General features: G+C 38.0%; 1 protein-coding gene across 11 annotated transcripts in view; it reads right to left on the bottom strand.

The window, feature by feature from the left end:
- The window catches only part of ROBO2 (roundabout guidance receptor 2), a 941,272-nt gene that overhangs the window by 503,106 nt on the left and 412,924 nt on the right, over nt 1–25,242 (bottom strand). The window lies entirely within an intron of this gene.

Below are 25,242 nucleotides of genomic sequence, written 5' to 3'. Positions count from 1 at the left end.
GGAGTAAAAGATGGCAGCACACCATCCTTTCAGATACCTGGACCTGCCCTTACAGAGAGCAACAGCATCTTTGCACTACGGGGGTAAGAACAGCACATGTTAGAAATACATCTGTGACACACTGCAGGAGTGGCTGGAACTCAAAACCCGTAATGTGAAGAGTAGAGGACCCATCACAGTCACAAACTGTGGCCAAAGTTGTTTCAAAGCTGCTGGATTTTGTGCAGACTTGCAAAGAGCAGGTGGAACCAGACTCTTTTCAGAGTGCCCAGGGATGGGATAAGAGGCGCTGGACACCAGCTGGAATGTGGGAGGATTCCAGTTAAAGGTCAGGAAACAGCATTTTCAAACAGGTCCTGAGGGGGCTGTGGAATCGTGGCCCCTGGAGGTATTCAAAACTTAACTGGACAGTACCCTAGACACTGAAGGTGGAACTCCTTGGAGTTAGATGAGAGAATCTCCAGAGGTTTCCTCTGAGCCACATTTTTCTAAGGTTCTATGATTCTATGACTGGCAGTACTGACAAAGTTCTGATCACGTAAATGTACTTTGTTTGACACCAAACACCAAGGTTTCTTAGTAGAAATTTATATTCTAGGGTGTTCAGTAGCACTCACTTCTATTATAAATTACATAAAACTGCACACACGAGCTATAAATAAAAAGATGGCTTGATCTTGCTCAAATTTAAGCCATTCCTGCTGCAAGACTAGGAGCCTTCATTGAGAGACTCCTATGCAGACTGAACAGCGAACATTACAGGACCAGAAGAGTGTTCCTTGCTCTCTTGTGATTGGAAATGCTTTTTTTTCCAGCTGCAGTATCTAAAATTAATAGCCTTTCTACCAATTGCAGTACACTACACATCAAGTTATGGCTGTCTCCACCCTGGAGACTGTAGCATGAGTTCATAATTTGCAGCAGGACACACTGCATCCCTTCCAGTCCTTCCACTGACTGTGTCTAGTTAGCCTTGGCCACGCCAGGAATTTCCTCTTATACACTAATATTTTCACAGTGATATTTCTTAACCTCTCCCATTTGTAAGGGTTGTGATTGTGCCTGTCTGCTGCATCAGGAACTTCTATTCACTCTCTTATATCCAGAACTCCATGTAAGTTATGCAATTCTTAGTCTAATGAAGGAAAAGTCAATTACTTTATTAAGATGAAGGCACCAATTATGGAATAAAGTGCTAATCTATGCAAATAAGGACATCAAAGACACATTCTATCAAATACAAATAAAATAAGATTCCAAGAGTAATTTAGTTCATACTTTTGATAATGTGGTCCTCTATCTGGACATTCATTTTACTTAAAAACAAACAAAAACACACCCTGTCCTAACTCACACTCAAAAAATAAAACCATTCCTTAAGTGACAAGCTAAACTTAATTTTCTAAAGACAGTTTAGTTTTCCAGATGGCATAAGGTAGTCATTGTATCATTCAATAAAAAAATCAGCATTTAAAATGAATAACCAGAATATGATAAAACCTCACCCTGCCTACATGAGAGATGCAAAACTGGAATTCTCCTTAGAAAAATGTATTTCATCATAGCGGAATCAGATCAATTCATGTGAAATTATGTGTAGCTGCGGCACCTTGACTTCCAAGGATCAGAAAATCAAGCTATACAGCAACACATTTATAACTGTACATGACGATACAGAAAAAAGTCTTAAGCTGAGCTCCAAATTCCTACATAATTATATTATAAATAATATGTTATGCTCTCTTATTAAATGGCATATGTCACACTTTCCATAACGAGTGCATATTGACAGCCAACTACATTAGTCAACAATATTTACACTTTAATTACAGCTTTTAAAATGGAAATATGTGGTTATATATATGTGCATAAGTTAACGGTTGGACTTGATATCATAAAGGTCTTTTCCAACCTTAACAATTCTGTGATTTTATGATATGTTATGATATGTTAACACAGCCAAAATTCATAAAAGTTGATCCCTATGTAAATGTCTATTATTTAGATACCTATTTGTAGGTGGGCAAATATTCTTTACAACAGGTGGTGTTTAATTTAATAAACCAGGAAACAAGATTTATTATGTCATTAACAAGTCAATTTACTTGATAATTCTAACAGACACATCCAGGATTGTGTTACAATCTTAAATGGCTTTTGAATTTAGCTTAGGGTTTAGCTTATTCTTTTATGGTGACTGTTTTATAGAAGAAGACAGACTTCCTGTGCTCTCTTTGTTATCTCTGGCCTCCCAAGTGTCACTGGCACAGGGTCTCTGCTGTACTGCAGTCCTCAACTGCAATCATATATTAGTCAAACCAAGGACCTGTAGAGGTACCAGAGAGCTTCTGATTTATAAAGGTGTCAGCTCCCAAGAATCTGGCCCCTCAGGATGGTGGCAACCCTAACAGCATTAGAGACTCGTACCTGTTTCTACCAGGGGGTTGTAATGTTCCCATCAGGCCACCATTCTTCTTTGCAATATGGTGCTGTCAACACTGTTCTCATCAGTTATACATATCAGTGGATTATTAACAATATTTGTCAGACTTCTATATTAGTTTTGTCCCAGAACAGTGTTGCCTCACTTCGGCAATAGAATTACATTTTGCATTGTCTCAAGAAATGCTTTTAAATTAGAATTGATGTTTCAGTCGTATGATTTTTCACTGCTGATGTAATTTGGTTTTCTATCTAAATTTTTATATGAGTATATGACTTATTTTTTAGAAGTGTGATCCTATTAAAGGCAGCTGAAGCATGGAGAGTTCCCACAGCAGAACTTGGGCTAATACCTCTCCCATGCATGGCAGACTAAAACAGTGCTCAAGACTCGCATAGATTTCAAAAGTAAATGGAAAAGAGACATAAAAGAAGAAAAAACTGAAACCTCAGAACAAGGCTTCTCCTTAAAAAGTATGCATTGAATCAAACCCACCAATACGTACAAATGTAAACACCAAGTATCTTGTATAATCACTAGAGGAACTATCCTATTTTGTATATTTTGCTGTTAAAGCTATTATAGGACTTAACTGCTTAAATTGTATATAAAATCACCAAACTTTTACCAGGAATATATGTGGGAATGTTTCCCTCTATGCTGCGTGTCCTGTTATACTGGGAGCAGCTGTGCCAGTACACAGTCCCTTTAAAACCAGTAAAACTGTACATGCAGAGGGGCCAGCCCAGAACACAGAAGCAGAAGCCAATGATTCATTTTAACGTCTGTCTCTGAACTGAAGCACAAAACAGCAATTACCTCAAAGCTGCTCACTGCCACAGCTAGGCAGACTCTTTCACATTGAAAGCACGCTGACCAAACAACAGAAAATAGCTCTTTTTTTCTATTTTTCTTTTCATTGTACAGCTTGGAGGACTGTGGCCGATGGTGGAATTTAGCATGTTTCAATCTCAGACACCAGTTCAAATCTTGCCCATGATGATGGTGACCAAAAGTTATCACTTGATTCCCAGTTAAATTTTTTTTTGTCAGCCTTCTGTAGATGAGAGAAACACATTGTAAGCTTATCTTGCCCAGACAATCAGCAATAGCACGGCCTTCTAGGGCAACCTGGAGAAGAATGGGGTATTTTGCACTGCCATGGCCCAGGAGGTGCTTATCTTGAGAATGAAGAAAGAATTGGGTTTCAACAGCAGCTACCACGGTGAGATCCTGTAACCAGGACTGTGTATCTATGGACTTCTGTAATATAAATAGTAATTAAATCCCACTGCTGCCCTATTACCTGCTGGAAGGTTATCTAAAGGAAATGTGTCTTCCATGATTCTGGGAAAAAAGTTACGTAAAAAATTCACTTTTCATGATTTCCCAAGGGAAAACCAAAACCAATATGTACTAGCTCTTTAATCTGTAAGTGGTGTGTCTATTAAAATGTCAAATTTAAAGTGTATGAACCAATAAGGGAAGTAAAGCCACAAAATTATTTTTTAGTAAAAAAGGGTAAATATCCCTATGTATGAAATTCAAAACACTCTAGTAGTGACTACAGATGTGTGAGTGGCACAAAATAATGAAGATGTGTGCAGGATTTATTATTTTGTTGATATTTAAAAAGAAACAGCAGTCCAATCTAAAGAAGAAAAGGAAAGAGATATTCTCATCTAAATTTGCACAGAATTTACTTGAGAAATTTCCAGAAGTGCTTACAGGGCTTGAATTCTCATATAACAAAAAAACCCCTAAAAGTCTTTTCCTGTACTCTTTGGAAGAAATAGCACAGGTGATTAAAAAAATTGAAATAATGCAACAGGCCACCCGGGAAATTTTTCCTTGGGCAGTTATAGGAAAGTTTTCAAGTGATCTGTACTTCAAAGAAAACTGGCTTAAATTCTGATATTCTTTTACTGTTGATCACCATTGTCCTCCAGTGCTTTTGCAGGGATAGGGTAATCCTTATCATTTAATCAGAGAAGTAGTGACATGGAAATCTGAGTACCAATTTTTTTTTTCCTCCTTTTTTGCCACTCTTCATCACAAACTATAGTGATAGGACAAAGGGGGATGGCTTCAAACTGAAAGAAAGTAGGTTTAGATTAGATCTTAGGAAGAAATTCTTCACTGTGAGGGTGGTGAGACACTGGCACACGTTGCCCAAAGAAGCTGTGGCTGCCCCATCCCTGGAAGTGTTCAAAGCCAGACTAGACAGGGCTCTGACCAACCTAGGCTGGTGGGAGGTGTCCCTGCCCATGGCAGGGGGCTGGAACTGGATGATCTTTCAGGTTCCTTCCAACCCAAACCATTCTGTGATTCCTTTTAATTTTCCTGTCACGTAACATGGAGGTTGGTCAGTGATTCAACATATGTTCAGGTAGAAGGAGTTTGAATCTGTTTAATTTTCAAATGGAAATAAATCTACATTGCTCAAACGAAATGTCAAGAAGGAGCTTGCATTTTAACCATCAACAATTTTCAGTGTCTACCCTTAAACCACTTAAAATGAAAATACCAAGGATTATGTTTCTAAAATCTCGTGGATGCCTGAACGCATCAGGATCAGAAAAGTGTAAGCACACAAGCTTATGGTTGCTTAAGCCATGTCTTTGACAAGGAATATGTAGAAATAGTGATTTAGCCTTCTCTAACACCAACACAACAAAGCAAAGGGAGCAGTGTCTCTGGAGCTGGTGTCTGATACGCGTAGAGATGTCTCTTCTACAAGAAATGAGATCATGGATGCAAGAGTGGCACAGGAAGGTTGGGACATCTGAACTGCTAAATCCCGGATTTGTAAAGCAGTGAATTAATCCAAAGACTGCTAAGTCAAATCACAGTTGTGGATCAAATAATTGAGGAAAGTATGCCTTAAAAGAGTGTCAAGATGAGAAAAAAAATGAAATGAGGGCTGAGTGTCAGCCAGTAAATGTGAAGAACCTCTGGAATCTTATAAGGATGTCTTGAAACATCTTAAAACACACTGGAAGTTTTGGATTTGAATTTTTTTAGTCCCTAGAAATCAAAGCTGTATTAATTAATAACCACATTTCATACTGCAAATAGCAGATGATAGATGATTCCTTTATATAGGAAAAGTACTCCTTATTACATTTTCCAAACTCTTGCTTACCATTTAACATTTTAGATCTACATCACATTTAGGATGCTTAAATCAAACTGCTTAATATTCTAGACTGACAGGCTCATTAAGCTGAACAGTAAGATTGCTGTCATATGCATTTTAGGCACTTACAGTAGGAAATTTTCTATTTTTAAATCCAAATGTTTAAAGAGAAATCTTTTTACTTGAAACCGTAGCTGCATTTCTTTTCTTTGAGAGGTATTACTGTATGTTTGACATCTCAGCTCTGATGATATTCTGGTGGTCTTTTACATTCTGAACTATTTCAGCAAAAGAGTAGAGTAACAACAGCAACAGCTTTGGTGTAGTAGTTGCCCATTCAATTTGTAATCTCTAGTAATTTCTGCCTGTCAATATTAAAAATCAACTACAGTAGCTGTAGTTATTTGGATTGGTACCATTGCACACTAACTCCCATTTGGTCTATATTATTTTACTACATCAAAAAAAAAACCTACCAAATTTTATTCAACGTTAAGGGCAAAACAATTTTACAGAAAAATGGTTTTTCAAGGCCAGGTTTATCAAAATTAGTCAGAGGTGCTTCACAGTGCTGTGTGGAAGGTTCATTAGTGTTGCAAGTCAGGATGAGTTAAGTTTCTAGCAATTAGTTTCTTTTGAAGGTTCTTAACAGGTACCTACTTAAACATCCTGATTTTGGCAGTGTACAAAACTTTCCCTCATGCAGTCTTTGATCTGGAGGCTGAGAAAATAAACTAAAGACTGTTTAAAGGAAGTTTGGAGTGCTAAGTGCTCTTCTTTTAGACCAAATAAAATATGCAAGTACAACTCTTTGAGTAGTGAGATACCTGACATTAGCAGGAATTAACACAGGATTTCTGATTTCTTGAGCAGCATGGCTGGGCTGGTTCAGAAGTTATGTTGTGTGTGCTGAAGTCATAAATGATGGAGAAAGCCAAGACAAAGGCCAGGAGACAATGTAATGGATAAGAACTGCCATAAAAATCAACAGGAAGGCATTTCCAGGGGAAAGGTAGGAACACAAAGTTAGGTTAGCAGACATCTGAGAAAAGAAAATGCTCCTAATGCTATTTTTGTTGCTTCCACAGAAGAGGAGTCTCATATAGTCTTTGAAGAAGTTAGGAAGGGTTGAACCTGCTTCAGTGTCACCCCCTAAAGAAAAAAGTCCCAAAATGTAAATAGCAAATTTCAACTATTGGCCACATGTTTTGTATTTGCAGTAAGAAAGAAAAGAATAAGGATTTTGGCAAATATTTTATCAGAGTATCAGATCTCTACACTAAATTCTACTCCTAGGTTACAACAGCAGCTGACAAAACCACTTTGCTTCTTCTGTTGTCTCCTCAGGAAATATGTTTGTAAAGCCTGTTCAAAGAGTCTATTTATAGATCACTACCTTGACCATTTTTTCCCTAATTATATATAAGTCAAAATTGTGATATGAATAGTAGTCAAATCTCATTGACACAACAACATGCTGTTGTCCCTATAGCTGATCTGTTTTTTGTCTCCTTCTCCCTTTCTTTGTCGAGGTCCAGCTGAGAGGCAGGGTTCAGCTGAATGACTGCACTGCTTTGGAGGTTGGCCAGATGGTTTAGCTGAGGCTACCAAGGGACTCCAAGATAAAACATCTGACTAACTTTCTGCTCCTGTATAAACTTGTTTCTTTGAATATTGCATACAAAAGGAGTTATGATGCTATTTTTATTGATGTAACCATGAACAATGATATATTTGGATTCCTGTGTACAATACAGGACTTTGGAGATAATGTTGCCATTTCTCTTATGATCAAGTTTCAGAACTGAGACTCACAGCCATACATGATTCATTTGGGTTCATCCAAATATTATTTTCTTTTTCAATAAAAACAGTCTAGAATTCCTGTAATTGGTGATTTGGATTTGTTTTCATAAGAGACAGAGACTAAAAAAAAAATTCTGTTAAAAAAATCCATTGCCAGTCTGAGTAATACTGTTCTGTCTACTTATTTTGGCTCTTTTTACTCAGTGTAAGGTTGCATACTGAAGGCATTTCCTCTGAAAGTTAAAAAGTGAGGTCACTGAAACAATTGTGATAAGATATTCTTTCTGTAGCTTCTGAAATTAGATATGTCTGTCTTATCTTCATGTTTGATTAATTCCACTACGATAGAGTCATCTCTTGTTTTCATATAAGCTCCTTTCAGCTCCATTTAACTCCTTCCTTTTTAGTTTACAGAAAGGATAAATCTTTTGAAAGAATAATCAAAAGAAAGCAAGAATCCAAGGGGAAGATCAACGCACTATGAGACAAATTTCCAATTTTGCTCTTGAAGAAGGACAGTTACCTGATAGTTTCTAATTTTCCTTCCTGCTCTGCTCAAGGTGCACACACTGCTGATTTAAGAAAATGTGTGTGTAATTTGATAGTCACAGAATCACAGACTGGTTTGTGTGACCTTAAAGACCATGTAGTTTCATCCCTCCTTCTATGGGCAGAGACATCTTCCACTAGAACAGGATTGCTCAGAGCCCCATCCAACCTTGAACACTTTCAGGGATGGGGCATCCCCAGCTTTTCTAGGCAACCTATTCCAGTACCTTGCCACCCTCACAGTAAAGAATATTTTCCCAACATCTAATCTAAACTTGCTCTCCTTCAGTTTAAAGCCACTGACCCTTGTCCTGTCACTTACTCGCTCCTACCAAAAGTCCCTCTCCATCTTTCCTGTAGGCTCCCTTCAGGTACTGAAAGGCTGCATTAAGGTTGCCCTGAAGCTTTGTCTTCTCCAAGCTGAACAGCCCCAACCCTCTCAGCCTTTTCTCACAGGAGAGGTGCTCCAGCCCCCTGATCATCTCTGTGGCCCTTCCCTGGACTTGCTCCAACAGGTCCATGTCCTTGCTGTGCTGGGGACCCCAGAGCTGGAGGCAGCACTGCAGGTGGGGTCTCACCAGAGCAGAACAGAGGGGCAGAATCCCCTCCCTCCCCTGCTGCCCACACTGCTTTGGATGCAGCCCAGGACACGGGGGGTTTCTGGGCTCCCAGTGCACATGGCTGGGTCATGTCCAGCCTCTCACCCACCAGCACCCCCAAGTCCTTCTCAGCAGGGCTGCTCTTGGTCCCTCCCTTCCCCAACATCTGTTGATACCAGAGATTGCCCCAGCCCAGGTGCAGCACCGTGCACTTGGCCCCTCAAGGTACTACAAGAAGTAAACCATTTAGTTTAAACAGATACTCTAGCAAACTCTAGCAAACTCTACAAACTCCAGATATGACTCATCTTATTTCCAACAAGAAGCAACTACCTCGAGATAACTAAGCACAGTAACTTTTGGCTAGCATAGTCTGTATGAAGTAAAGCACTCACTGCATATTAAAAAAATGCTTTAAAATATGAAACCTTTACCAGACTGCAGATAGCATTACAGCCACGTGACATGACTTGCCCTAAAGTACGTCTCAAAACTGCTTTTATTCCCATTTCATATAAAAAGAAGATATATTATTGTTAAGCCATGTGTTGTATCTCACAGAAAGTAGTGGTGAAGTCCAAATATTGACTGTAATATGAACTAAAACAGTCATCATAGAACATCCCGAGTTGGAAGGGACCCACAAGGATCATCAAAGTCCAGCTCCTGGCCCTGCACAAGGACGCTCCAAGAATCCCACCATGCGCCCAAGAGCTTTGTCCAAACTTTTCTTTAACTCTCTCAGGCTTGGTGCTGTGACCACTGCCCTGGGGAGCCTGTTCCAGTGTCTGACAACCCTCTGGGTGAACAACCTTTTCCTAATATCCAGCCTAAACATCCCCTGACACAGCTTCAGGCCATTTCCTCAGGTCCTGTCATTTGTCACGAGAGTAAAGAGATCAGTGCCTGCTCCTCCACTGTTCCTTCTGGAGAAGTTGTAGGCTGTGATAAGGTCTCCCCTCAGCCATGAGGCAGTGACCAAGCTTTTAACATAAATAATTTTTCTTTTTCCACCATTAGTCTAATTTAAATTATACCAAGTAATATCTTTGAAGAAAAATAAAATATATCTGAAAATTTCTAGACTGGTCTAACGTGTGAAACAAGTCTGCTCAGCAAGAAGAAAAGTTCAGAAAAATTGTGCCTTGGGATTCAAAGTTTTGAATCTTACCCTCTAACTTCAGTGTTCTTTGTTCTCTATAATACCAAAACATGAAAAATCTAGCTAAAAATAGGAATAGGTCTTGCATTTCATAAATGTATTATCATCCAACTGGGGGATGGACCTGAAAAACAAAATTTGCATAGTCTGGCTTTGATTCATGGATAGAAGGAAAACTTTAATATTGCATGATCCCACAACAACCTTTGAGATGCTCCAGGGAAACTGTCAATAAAAATGGAGTACTGGTAATGTATCTCTCACAGACAATGAAGAGATGTAATCTCCAATACACTGTGATCTTCTGTGTGCACATCTGATAAATTTGAGACAAACATACAGATGTCCCTACACTAGAAATGAGTTACACTGTTACTGGTGGTGTTATGCCCTCACTTTCCATAGACATATATGTGTATGTGTTTCACAGAATCACGGAATGTGCTGAGTTGGAAGGGACCCACAAGGATCATCGAGTCCAACCCTGCACAGGACCCTCCCCAAGGGTCACACCATGTACCTGAGTATCATCCAAACACTTCTTGAGCTCTGTCAGACTTGGTGCTGTGACCACTTAAACCCCTCACCTGAACAGAATTAGCCATGGCTAAATTAAGAAAACACATGGCTCTGGTAATAGTCACACCTTGCACATTGATTTTGGATTTCCTGATTCATTTATTTTAAAAATTATTTCCTCAACATCTTCATGGTCAGAAGAACTGGAAGGGGAAAAAAAAAATGACATGCCTTGGCTAAGTGTTTCCTGTGGTGTACTTAAAGAAACTCATTCATTTTTCTTGTATATTCTTATAACCAAGTTTTAAAAAATCTAGCTTGCTAAAAATGAAGTAAAATTAAAGTACTAACTCTCACAAATGTTGTTCCAAAGGATTGGTGCTGTCACATAATGTGGGAGATTCCTGTCATTATTCCAGATACTGTTTTTAAATTATTTTATTTTAGATCTATGGGGTAATTAGTTTCTGTTTGAGGATAGTTCTCAGAGCCTACAGATACTCACCCTTCCCCATTCTCTAACTGGATTTAGGAGAGTGTAAAGAAAGGTTCTTCACAGCAAGTACTTATTCTGTTACCATAGAAGAAGTTTTCCTTTTCTATATGAAGATTGCTGCTCTAAAGATCAACATCAAAACATTTTATTTTCTTTTTAAATAGCCACACATAATTTCTTAAGGGCAAAACACTTCCTTAGTATGGAGAAATTGCTCTGTGTCTACTAGGAATCAGTGTGGTGCATTCTCTGCTTGGAGTGATAAATTAAATGAATGTAGACAACAACAAACTCATTTCTTTGTTGAAAGTGAATGCTAATGACATTTATCCTGCACTTCATGATAAACTAATTCAAAAGACCAAAATGCTGGAGGGGAAAATCCCGCATTTTAGGAAACGTGCATAAACTGTCCTTTGCGCGCTCAGTTACAAACTGCTGAGAGCAGCAGCAATACATATTTAAATTATTTTTTAAATCCTTGTGTACATCTGTTATATGTCTAAAAAGGTTCTCCATTAAAGTATCTTGGTTTGCATTTTCAAACTGACGAACAGTTAACTGCTCATGCTATATGAATAGCAGATTTTGCAAAAACAAAAAAAGAGAATATATATATATTAAAACAAAATGCAATGGTCACATGCTCAGGGCCATTCAACTCAGAGTCTGTGTTTGTCTCTATTTATTTAGAATCCCTTTGTCACTTTGAGGATGATGTTACATGTTATGATGGAGTTGATCTACTTCCTTATCACCTCTTTCCCGGGCTTTTGTCTTCCCTGAACATGATCCTGATCATGTAGTCCCCAGCTTTCCTTGCCTAGCTCTAAGGCATATATTTTTAGCCTGGATTATTTTTTTGCCAATATACCAATGTAAACCAATTCTGTACAACTGCAGTGAATGCCAACAGCAAAACAGGAGCAGGGAGAGGAGGGAATCATTTGAGCAGGGAAAGTTTATCTCCTCTCAGTGATGGGAAGCTGTGTGCTGGTTTTGCCTGGGATAGAGTTAATTTTCTTCACAGTGGCTCACGTGGGGCTGTGTTTTGGACTTGTGCTGAACATGGAGTTGATAATATAGAGATTTTTTTTATTGCTGAGCAGCGTTTGCACAGAGTCAAGGCCCCTTCTGCTTCTTGTAGCTGTCCTGTCAGGGAGCGGGCTGGGGGTGCACGAGGAGTTGGGAAGGGACACATCCAGGACAGGTGACCCCAACTGACCACAGGGATATTCCATGCTATATGGTGTCACATCCAGTGTATAGAGAGGGGGAAAGAAGGAGGAAGAGGGGAGATATTTGGCGTGATGGCGTTTGTCTTCCCAAGTCACCCTTACGTGTGATGGGGCCCTGCTCTCCTGGGGATGGCTGAACACCTGCCTGCCCATGGGAAGCAGTGAATTAATCCTTGGTTTGCTCTGCTTGTGTGTGGGGCTTTAGCCTTATCTTAACCCATGAGTTTCCTCACTTTTACTCTTCCAGTTCTCTCCCCATCCTGCTGGTGATGGAGCGAGTGAGTGGCTGTGGGGCTTGGCTGCTGGCTGGGGTTAAACCACACACAAGCTCTTACACAAGTTTAAGTCACATCACCTTATCCACCTTGAGCCTGCCATACACAGCTGATCAACAGCTTGTTTCTGCAGAGAGAAGTCTAGCAACCTCCCTTTTCCCATCCCAGCACTTAATTCCTCATCATTTCTCCCTTTCTTTCTTCTAGCTACACGGCCTTGCTTCCTCTGCTTCATTGAACAAATCTAAATCGTTAAAATTAGAGGGGGGAAAAAAAAGCAACTTCTGTTTCTCTGTGGTTGGGTAATTTTCTGTGATTTTAGTGAGTTAAGCAGGCTTACAGAGGACCAAGGAAAGCAGCAGTGAGGGGAATGGGAAAGCAGATGGATGAGGGTTTCTGCCCTGTGAAGCTGTTACTCACGTACACCTTAAACCAGTCTAGCTTTGGTAAAGCCTTGCGAAGCAGCAATCTCAGCTTCTCCTTATCCTGCTTTCCCCCTTTACTGGCATCAGGGTTTGTGTCTATGCACCATAAAACCTGAAAAAGCAGGTTTTTTCCCTTGTGGGTTTTTTTTTGTTTGTTTTGTTTTGTTGAGTTGATTTTTTTGGTTTGGTTTGGTTGTTTTGGGGGTTTTTTCCCCTTGCTTGGATAAGCCTTTTCTTTAACTGTACATTTTGGAGAAGAACATATTTTTTTTCAGAAAACCCATTTTCCCTGTACCTTCCATGTTTTTTCAGTAAGCTCAATGAAAGTGAATAATCTCCACATTTTCTCTCACTTAGAAACATAAAGAGTGTTGTGAATTTCTTTCTTTTTGCTGTCCTGTGCCTTTTCAAAACTCTCCAAGGTTTTGAAGTATATAACAAGTTTTATATGTTGTGGTTTAAATTTTATAACTGGCACTTTTCCAAACTTTTCAACTTTGAGAAAGACACAGTAACAGAAATAAATAAGTATTCAGAGTATTCAAATTAATAATTAAAATAAATAAGCATTAAAGTATTAAAATTAAATAAAGTGTGGAGTATTTCCAGGCTCATCCATTCTACTGGGTTCAGTATAAAAGGCAATGATAGGATGGGAAAAAAAATTGATTTTAAAAATAAAGTGGCATGTGTCTATGTTTACATGATTATCTTAGATTTTATATTAAAAATATGAATTCACAAAAAAGCATATGTGCAGGGTAGAAAATCAAACAGCTTTTCTGGCCTGCAGACGTTTTCAACAATAGATGAGTTTTGGCATTTTGAAGAATCATGATCTGTTTAGTGGATAACAGTGGTTTCTTAGAGGAGAAAAAAACAACTTTGTAGAGATACTTCACTAATAGTGAAACTCAATTTAGCAGGAATGTGGTTTTGAGCTATGTAATAATACTGAGCTTTAAAGTAGGATCCTTGAGAAAACAGATAGCAGCTTTGCCAGTGTTCTTGTAGTTTATCAGAATGACCTGAAACTCTTCTACTGAGGTTCTAAGAAAACTACTCAACAGCTCATAAATACCTTTTGCTTTGACTTGCCTTGCCTTCCCAGCTCCTCTCATTTTCAGATTCCATTGTGCCACATTTTTCCTAGACTTGTTGAGTTTGTTACTTTATCTCTCTGAAAGTACTTCTACATTAAAATTCCCTAAAGGATTCACTTCTAAAAAGTAGTATTTACTTAAGAAACTGCTTTAAACATACAGGTGGGATAATTAGCATAATTTTCAAATGCTAGTCTTCATTTATTTTAAGGGCAGGAACTGTAAGAAACAACACAGCAATCAAAAGATGGACTTGCTTAGAAAGTATGTCCAGCTATGTTTTTACCCCTTTCTCATCCCTCTTTCCCTTGAAGAACCTGAACTTCTCCCCCAAGGCATTTTTCCACTTCTGACAGATAGAATGTATTTCCTTAGAAGTCTTGTGAGCTGAATGAACAGGCAGCCCTTTTCACTGCACAAATCACACACAGAAAAAAGAAACTGAGGAAATCGGAGCTCATATTCCTGTACAAAGGCTGAGTTTGTACTGCCTGTGCTGGTGTAGGTAACAGGGAATTCTTTATTGGCTGAGTGTAACCTATTGCGTGAGATAAGAGATTTGCTGACCATTTGAAAAATTATGTGGGATGCAAACAGCAAATGGTAGTGGGCTGTGTTCTGGCATTTGTTTGGATTACTCTACTGGCATGTTTTCAGAGGTGCTGCAAACCTTCCATTCCAGGTTTACCCTCTGTAATGGGAGCTGGGAGAGAGTGTGTCCCTGAACACTGGCAGCTCCTGGCTGCAGAACGGCCTCGTGGCCCCACGGAGAAAATCAGTGGGTCAGTCCTGCTTCTCTAATGAATTCCCAGAACTGGCATGGCATATGACTAACTACCCACCTCTAAATGAAAAAGAGAGCTTTGCAGAAGTTAGTCCTACAGACCTGTTGAAAATTATACTCTTGTTTTAAATATATAACCTTTCAACTTTTTTACTGTTATTTTTTCAGCTGTGTATTTATAGATACATTTCAATAAAGGCTGACATTTTAGTACTGCTGCTAACGTTGCACTAGTTAGTAATACAAAGTTGGCAAGTGTAGTATTACAAGTTAAAACAAACTGTTTATGTCTGATGCACAATAAGCTTTTTACTTATTTATTTAGAAAGCAGTAGAAGGCATAGACTGTTCAGATAGTCTTGATTGTACCATGTACGGTATTAAGACGGTGTTAAAATCATGTGAAGCACAGAAAGAATACCTTTCCATTTTTCTCACAGTATTAAAAAAAAGAAAAGTCAAAGCAAAGACATAAGATTGCTTTTATTAAGTTGACTCCTGGTTGCAAAAATGGTTTTTATCTCAAAACTCCGTACAGCTTTTTGAAATAAAAGAGCTGTAATTTTTGAGTAATAACACTACATATGGTTAACACCAGACAGTGCCTATGCAAGGCTGGAAGCTGCAAGCTGAGATGTGAAAGTAAAGTGGGAAGAAAATGGATGAGATGTCAGCTACAGGCTCAGGAGTTTTTCAGGCAGTATGTTTGAATGATCAGCACTACCATATACTGATTATTTGTTACATGATAGCAAAGCAAGGGTTCATGCAATTGTTTATTATAATTAAAACATTTCCAAAAGATCAGCTATCATTAATATGTGGTGGTATATTCAAAGGATTTGGTAAATACCCTTGATTTAATACCTTAGGCACTATTTCATGCCTAGTGTGTAGAACTGCCTGATGTGATCAGAACCCACAGCATTGCCACAACTTACTCTACACCTGTGGTTTTGGACACCACCCCTTTTACTGAACTTGCCAATTATTAGATTTAAATAAAATTTGTTTCATGATCAAGATGCTGTCAGGTATGTTAATACTTTTGATTATTTCAAGTCTTAGTCAAAGCCATACTGTCAGTACTACTATATTGTAACCAAACAGATCTAAACAATATAAACTAAATTTTTCTGTATTTCCAGTTACGTGTTAGATCATTCTCACTTTAATTTTCTAGTTATATTCTTAATTATCTACCACCTAATAGCATAATACCTCACATATATAATGCCTTAGTGGTCCATGTGATCAATTCTTACACTTAAAAGACCACTTAAACTGGAAAATCCCAGCACTGCAGAGGCAGGAAATTACAGAGAGTGTGGGATTCATTTTTTTTTAATATATATGGCCTGTGAATCACACATTAGTTGCCTGATCACTCATAAAGATCATGGATGCTTGTAAAAGAGACAGAAACAAACATGGGAGCACTGTTTCATCTGGTGTCAAACAGTAGAATTCTGCTTCAAGCTTTAGCTTCTGCACTTCTAACTAGGAAGGAAGTGGAGACTTGCCAAATAGTTTGTTAAGGTAACAGGAATAATTTAGAAAACTTCAATAATATAAAGATTTTAACAAAATTTTAAAGACTGATGTTAATTTATGAATTTTTGAACACAGGAGCTGAGGAAAAGTTGTTGTGATATGCTTCTACTACATTTGTTGAATGTACATTAAATTCCTATTATTTAGAGCTGAGAGTGAATGTTCTTCTCTGGGACATCTCATCTGATCAGAAGAAAAAATAATCATAAAAATTGGCTATAAGGATTATTGAAAGACACATAATATCTGTTTCATTACAAGGAGTTAGAATAGGCAATGTTATCTGAGCTTCAGCTCTTGAGTTTATGGGAGTTTCCCATTAGCTGAAAGGGAATTTGAACTGTTATTCCATTTCACACAGGAAGTTTTAATTAGATACATCAGCTGCTTAGAATATATCCTGATTGCAAATATGTACAATCCCATATTTAGTAAGCTGTATCCCATGAAAACTCTGAGTGAAAGCAGCAGGTCTGCTATGGAATAGACCTCAATCACTGTGATCTTGCCTCTTTCATTGCTTGCACATGCTCTCAGTTATTCTAAGCCTATGGCAGAGCCATCTGAATGGAGATGCACAAGGATAAAACAGAAGCACCTTTACACAAGTCAACTCCCCCTTTACTCCAGGCTGAAAATCTTATTTTTTTTTTTTTTTTGATATCACTTTTTGGTGACATTTTTGTTGCTTTTATATCTTAGGTGGACTTTTTAGACTAGAAATAAATATATTCTTTCATATAAAGTCACTTACTGAACAGCAACAAAAATTCTAGTACCTCATATCATATGCAGCCATCGAGGCAGAATCTCTTTCTCCCTGTCACATACACTGAGTTCTACAAATGCAGGTATTTGTAGTTAATTGTCCACTGAACAATCCCATTTTACACGTAAAATAAGCACCCATTTTATGCCTTGCAGGGGAAAAATCTGTTTAGTTTTTATGAAAGTGTATGTTCATTACTACTGCAGGACAGTTGGTTTGATAATTTTGTTTCTGATTCTCCTCCTCATCCCACTGGTGGGGGCAGGTCAGGGCACGAGTGAGGGGCTGCTGGATGGGGTTTAAACATGACAAGCATCATGTCTGAATATAAAAGGTACGACTTTGTATTCCTTTTTTGCCTCATCAAGTCAAATCAAATTTAAACTGGGCAGCAAAAAGAAATGCTTCCAACTGAGGTAATAACACATATTTTTATATGCAGGAGTCTACTGTTAGCTACATTGGATGCTATTCTAAAACCTGTTGAACACCCTGACTCCCAGAGAGTTTTGCAAAAGGGAAGCACACAGTCAAGAAGATAAGTTCAAAGGAAGAGGGGAAAAAAAGGAGATTCTCTTTTTCTGAGGTCAACAATTTCCATGCCACATTTCTGATGAAAAGAGAAAGCAAAAGCTCACATTATAGAACTTATCTGCTTCTTGTGTTAATTGTTGAGCTGTTCTCATATATTTCACTACATTTATAAAAAAGAGCAGAAATATCATGTTAATTAGTTCAGTCCATTAATTAACTCCCTTGTCAATATGTACTTATGACAGACTTTTAAAACTTGCGTGTCAGATTCTAATTCCCTTACTCAAACTAAATACCACATTTCAACATGAGTAAAATTCCAGGAATCTGGCAGAACAGATATACCAGACCCCATTTATTACTAGATAAAATGGTGGTTATGTCTTAACGCTATTTTGTACTGAAAAGATCTATAATCACCACATTTGTTTATCAGTATGCTGGGAATGCCCTTTCACTGGTTCCATTTGTGGTGCACTATACTGAGAAACAGTATATTTAATCCACACCTCTAGAATTATGTTAATGATCAGATATTGCTTTTAGATTCTGGGGGGGGAAAAAGTGTTCTTGAAGGCTTTCATTGAGTTGCACTCTGGATTGTTTCAGTGAGTTCAGTAGGTCACGAATCGTGTGAACTTGCCTGATACAATTTGCAATTCTTTTATTTAAGATCAGAATTCCACTGTGGTTAGACAGACATCCATTGTAATGATCACAAAACTGTTTTTAATATTTATGGAATGGTACTGCAGATCCCACTACAAATTCAGAGCATATGTTTACCAGTGACAAGAAACAGAGGAATGCGCTAAATTTTATGAACTGTTAATGAGTCAATAAATTGACTGTTTTGCAGCCAGAACTCTGTTACTACTGGCATTGTCCAACATTCCAATCTGGATTTCTTATGGAGAGCGGAGTTCTATTCCAAATTTTAATTCTATTTCATTCCTTACTTTTCTTCACACTAAAGTCTCGTGTCTTACAAAGAAATACCCAACTGAATAAGAATCCCAAGGTATGTTTATCACTATTGTCAAGGTAAGAAGTAATGAGAACATAAGTCTCTTCAGCATCACTGATTTAAAATCACAGTCACATCCCATAATCCTCTTCATAAACTTTTCAAGCTTTTAGATGTAGTTGGATTGCAAGACAGTCCCCAAAATTTCAGTGCTGTAATGTTTAGGGATATTCCTTATTTATTCAGTGCTGTAATGTTTAGGGATATTCCTTATTTATTCACAGCCACATAAAAATATCCATTGTTCTGCCAATCTTTATAGACCTTAAACAGCCCTTTACTCTTGTTTGAGTTTTACCCCGATACTTAGTTCCTTGGTACTTCTCATGGCTGTTTGCTGTTTATCCAGTTCCTCATACATCCACAACTTTTTTTCTACTAACTTCTACTTTTTCTGCTGACCTTCTGCATTTTAATTAATGCTCGTCCATATAGAGGTATGAGAATGCTTTACCATGGTCTACCTAAAGTCTGAAACATTTGTCTGGAAATAAAACTACCAATATAATCTGGCATGGTGTACCTTTGCATTTTATCTAAGTTATTTGTAGTACCATGTCCAATTGCTCAGAACTTTGCTTCCTGCTGCAGCCAGATTGCTAACCCTATTTTTATATACTACTTTCGTTCTCTTTCTTAAATATAAAAAGTCCCCAGGCAGTTTTCACGTGACACAGTGAAACCTTAGTTGATGAGTTTGTTGAAAACACTTTGCCATGCAACCTGTGACTCGGGTTTGATACAGCTCTGAGATGAAGCCCCTTTTGGTCCCTTGGTAAAGAGCAATCAGTACCTCTAAATTGGTTTTCATTTAAACTATATAAATTTCTCATGCCCTCACCACTCTAACACTGCTCTTGTGGCCAAAATCATTTCCCTACTTAAAAACTGAGGCAAGGTTCCTTAGTTCTGAAGTGTACAGAATCACCAGTGCACAGTGACTGTTCTCACTTTCTCCTTTTATTTATACGAATGAAATAATTTTTCTGTTGGATTTTACATCCTTTTCAAGACCTTATTCAGCTTGACTCAGCAATTGCCTACATCCCTGCACTCTGAATTCTTTGCTGACCTGTCCTTCTCCTCATTACTTTGTACTCTATCAACATTTTTGATGTGACTATATATCCTCAATGGAATGTTGCCCTCCTCCTCATTGTTTGATACGCACATACATGACAGCTCTAAACATTTTTAATGTGAATTTCATGGACCCCATTACAGCCTAAGTCCTGTCTCCTCAGTTAAATCTATGATTCCTTTAGATATCAGTAGGATGAGCACATCAAGTGGGCCACAAAGGCCTGGAAATAAAGATACCTACAAATAGAACAAATGGGATGACAGAACTCGGAGAGGAAATAAGAAATGGCAAAACCAAAGTGCTGCTGGAGTATTCTGTTTTGTAATGCTTTCCTATAATTGCTATAAACAGAATAATATGGATTTTGTTTCTGAAACAACCAGTTGAGGCTATCTGAACTGTGCTGTCAGAACTATACTATCATAGTGTTGCCTATTCCTCTTGCAGTAGGAGCCAAGTTGAAAAGCTCATATATCTCTTAATTTTTACTTGTATTTCCTTGTGTTCCATTTGTCTCAGGCCTCACTTTCCTGCATCCCAACCACTGTATTTTTTAAATGCATCTAAAGCATTTTTCTAGCCCTGCCAGCCTGCTTGTCAGAGTATTTAATACTGTCCCATTGCAACACGTGTCATTAAGGTGCTTGACCAAGGAGCTAATCTTTTCATTGCCATTTAAATCCACCAGTCACAAAGATGTTTCCAATATGTTCCTAATTAATTGCATCATATACTTTTATGTCTGCTGCAAACTAAAGGCATGTTAGCCAGCATATTCCTTATGATCCACTTGTATGACTTACAGTTAAGCAAATGCATTCTTTCGTGTCACTGAATAAAAAGACATATATTACAGTGTGGCTGGGTTAGATCCAAAGTATGTAGAACATGCATGGTACAAACACACAGGAAAATATGGCCACCTTCTCAATATGAAAAGAATATCCCACTCTAAGAGAGAAAGTGCAACTGGAAGTACAGGAGATGAGCATAAAAGAAGAAAAGAAGAAAACCATCCAGAAATCATATGTTTTCTGGAAAGGTAAGCTTTTTAGTTTATAGTAGAAAATACGAAGACTTACCTGTCTAAACAAATTTGTTTACCTCACCTTTTCTATGGTAAGAAGATATTACTAATATTTTTTCCTACCACTTTATAATACAACAATAGAAATTTTCAAGCCTGCCTAAATGTACTGGTTAGAGAGTTGTCAGGAGATTATTTTGACCTGTCACAGTAGGAGACTAGAGAGGCCCACATGAAGGAAAATAAACATTACTTTAGTATGAAGAGGAAGTTTAAACATTTTATTGGCTTTGTATCAGAGAGATAAAAGAGGACTATACAAAAAAAAAAATCCAAACTGTGAAGACGCCAAAGCAGACAGAAACGTGTCAGATGAGGTGGTGAAACAGTTCATGACCTTCTGGGACAGAAGTTAACTGTTGAAACAACCTGCAGCTGATAAACAAGAAGCACCTCACAGAATGATCATCCAGTAGTTCAGGTTTTTCTACTGGCATTTACTGTTGTATAAACTGAACAATTAAATGGCAACAGCTTGGGATGCTACGATTCAATGAGAAATGATTTACATCACTTTCACGATCATATGCCAGAGCCATCTGCATATCCAGGCTGTCCACAAAACTGCCTGAATTAAACTTATGACTCATAGCACTAAATCTACTGGACCACTGGTTGTTTTTTAATTATTATAAGGGAGGAAAGTTGTTTCTTCATCTCTAAGGGCTTCGGTAAAATGTAGATACTATTTATGTCCAAACTAAAACAAGAGGAGTGGCTAATATTGCTACTAACATTTTATCTACTGTTTTATGCAGCTTTTCATTCTCATTCTGGTCAGAGAAGGGCATCTGTACACACACTTTATGTGTCACATTAATCAACATCCCTATAGCAAGCACAAGCCAACGTGAGCAACCTGGTCTAGTGAAAGATATCCTTGCCTGCGGCAGAGGGGTTGCACTACATGATCTTTGAAGGTGCCTTCCAACCTAAACCTTTCTATGATATTTTAAAAATTTAGTCCTTAATACATTTGCTGAGCAGACCAGTGTTTCTTCAGGGCAAAGATACACTTTCCAAGACAAGAAAAACTGTGGAAAGAATACATTACACATATTTTTGTTATACTTATGAGAGTGCCTTGAGACTTAGAGCAATTAAGTAGGCAGCTTTTTAAGTTGCCATTCACTAAGTGTTGCAACTGTACTGCTTTGTGAAAACTCCACTAGGAGCCTGATGGCAGCAGTTGTTGATGTACCATTGCTAAAGTTTCAATACCTCTCAGTCTAAAAGGGAGAGCCTTATTTTGCACTGCAACAGATGACCGTGCCAAGAGTTAAACTTCTAAATTCCTCCTAAGATGTGGCATTTGATAGTAAAATCTACATTTGCACTTCAGACCAGCAAATTGTTGGTTATAAGTCTAACATTTCCCAAATAAAATTTATATCTGTTTGGTGGTCATGCCCATTAGGGTTTCTTTTCTTAAGTAGGTGATAAATATACTTTCTGAGAAATCTATTAATTGTGTTATTTTACTGTGAATCTAATTTTATGAAAATGCTCACTGCCTAACAGAAACTGGCCACCTAACATTGGTCTTCTACTAAAGGTACAGGAGAAGCAAAAAAGATGACAGATTTCCTGATTCCTCACTTATTTATTTGCATTCAAAATTGGCAGGAAAAAATAAAGTAGTGCTCTGCTGGAGAGCAGTATGTAATAAATACTACAAAGCTCTTCTTTGAGGGCAGTGGTGAATACATTCCTCCTGAGGGTTAAAATTAGCATCCATGGTGGCAAACACCAAGATGTAATCCTGTCCCCACTGACATCAAAGACAGCTTTTCTCTTAATTTCAGTAGAGCCAGAATTTCTTCTGATGAGTCCTGCAGCAATGGTAGGAGAGTATTTCCTACTGAGCTAGTAAGACCATAATTTCAACAGCAAAATGGATTTGCACCCATTGTATTTATCTCCTTAATGCTTTTAATTCATTGAAAAGTCTTAAGCCAAGACTTCACCCTGCTAAGCTAAAAAAAAAAATAATTTTGGATGATGGTAATGTAAAAGGAATTTATTTTCAGATTTCTATTGCAATTATAGCTTTGGCAAAAATTTCACAAATACCATTCTATATGCAGCCTGTCCATCTCTTCTTAACATACAAATGAAAAGATTATGTAAGAGCTTCTGTTTAATCTCCTCCACTGTCTGTTAAACATTCCAGAAAAAGAAGCCATTTTTCTTGAAACAGGGAGGTTATTGACCCAGATGGCACAAACCTCACATCTACAATGTCAACAGAAAAAATTACTGCTGAAGGCTTGAAAGTACTATTTGCCCATGTAAATTCAAAGGCATGGCCCCTTTTTATCTGTATGTTTTTCATGTTCACTGTTATGTGAAAGTCCGATTAAAAGCTTTTCAAAATAACCTGAGTGTGTAATTAGGGGCACACAACTCCCATCCTGAGGTTAATATCCTCACAAACATGCAAAGTACAAATCTAACAGAGAACCAATCTGCTTCATAATTCAGTTCCAGTGGCTCTCCCCTGCACTTAAGGGCTTACAGTGTTTTACAGAATGATACACTCGTTGTTGGTTTATCAACTTAGAGAATGAGTGGTTGTTGAGGTATTCATGTTATACATACTAATAGGTTAGTGTTAATATTAATAAGTTGCCATGTTCATTTCTATCTGGATTTGAAGACTGATATTTCCCCCAAAAATATCAAGGGAGTTTTTTTTCTCCCATCAATGTAAAGACAGTTCTGTGATATAAAAATGTGTTTGTATATTGTACACTTTAGTAAGTCACAAAGCAAATGATAGTTCTAAAGACGTTAACAGACATTAGTTTGAAACTGTGGGCTTGACTTCTGTGGGAACAGTTTGAGGGAAAAGACTACTCCTGAAAAGATTCACAAAGTGAAACACGATAGGAAATATTGGCAGGAATAGAATAACCTATGCATTTCTCTCTTATAGTCAGAATAAAGCCAGCATTCGAGGAGGCAATTCTTTATTACTCTTTTACTGAAAAATAAAGATGAAAAGCTCCATCAAAAATGTCTGCAGTCACGAAATGGCAACATTAAATAGATGTAAGTTCTGGCTGAAAGGAATAGATACTTAGCTTTGGTAGCTGTATTTATGTCCATAAGACACAGGAACTTAAAACCTCTCCTCAAGATGTAGTCATGAATACTCATTTTACAAATCCAGACAAAGGTTAGTGTGAAAAATAAAATTCACCCAATGACCTGTACTGAACCATGAAAGATGGGGCTGTGTGGCTTCAGATCATTTGGCTTCAGATCATTTAACTGTCATTTAGCTGCCTCTGCACTTTTTTGTACTTCCTTTTCTATCAGCCTGATTACCACAATATTTGTGTATGTACTGAAGGTTTCTTCAGTTTAATTTACCCTCATTATCTCTCACAATTCGTTCTCTGCTGAGGACGTCAAAGGTTTTGAAAAACAATGAACTTCTGCACACACTAAAACCAGAGTAGAACATATCCTACTTAGGAAGATGTAACAATAGACAAAGATAAACCTGTAAAATAATCTTTTAAAAGTCACTTAAGTAAGCCTAGGTTCTAAATTTAAATTTTAAAAAATAGAAAGGTAAAAGGGAAGGAGAAATGCTGAGCTTGCTTCATAGAAGTGAGAAGGAAAATGGTCTTGGTGCACATATTTCCTGTACTGTTTTTTCTGCCCAGTAACATTCTCTATTAAACAGTTTGTAAGTTTTCTGCTTTTTATTTTTTTTTTTTTATTTTTGAGGGGTGGGGGTAGTGTTTCTTAATGTCCTTGTCATTAACTTTTTGTAAGTGACTGACATGCATTTATGAGAAAGAGAAAGAAATGACAGTAGGTGATGCACATCTCGAACTAAAAGCTGGTGAGTTCAGTTAGCAATAATAAATCACATGCTATTTTAGGGAGAAGATATAGCAGTGAGAAATCCTGCCAGAGAGATCAACCCCCCTCCATCATGTTTATTCTGCTTTGTCTTTCCCGAACAGAGGTATCGGGTTTTACGTTACTCTGATAGAGCAGGAGAGATTCTATTAGAAGTGGTTTTCTGGGAGCACATCCAATACTTGAAAGTGAGCCAGTGGATCAGAGAGTGCTCCCTGGGTAGTGCAGTGGGTGAGCTGCTGGAGTTGATTGTGTGGCTCCTGCCTTATCAGCACAGGCTGGAGTGGAGCAAGTGGTAGAGCCAGTGCTTTATTGAAAGCTATGTCCCAGTCCAGAAAATGTACTTTTGACAGTGGGATTCACGATGAGCTCTGGGGTCCCTCCTGCAAGAGAGGGGTGTAAAAGCTGCTCTGCTCTGCCTTAACTGGTACAAAATATTCTTCCCAAGTGCTGAAAGCAGTGATAGGGCCTTGACAGGGAAGTGTCAATGCAGTCACGTGAACGAAGACTTTGTTGTGCCACAGAATGATAAAGAAAAAAATGACAAGGAAAAAGTGAAGATCTGCCCGAAGGCAAGTCAGTCATATCACAACTAATAAAAGATTTCAATCAAGAGGAAAAGGCAGACAAAAGCTGGCTCCCTTCCTATCCTGTGTCCTGTTGCTCTGGGTACAGGAGTGATGTTTATCAACACGTATACTATAAATAATTCTATGAACACATGTTCTTCATAAGTGGCAAAGATCTCTGGAGGACAGTGCATTAAATTG

This window comes from Manacus candei, unplaced genomic scaffold (genome assembly GCF_025592945.1).
Source record: "Manacus candei isolate 608988 ecotype Guabito, Panama unplaced genomic scaffold, ASM2559294v1 h1tg000014l, whole genome shotgun sequence".
In the NCBI taxonomy this organism is placed as follows: Eukaryota; Metazoa; Chordata; class Aves; order Passeriformes; family Pipridae; genus Manacus; species Manacus candei.
The sequence above is the reverse complement of the archived record's forward strand: the minus strand, read 5'-3'. Positions and strand labels throughout refer to the sequence as shown.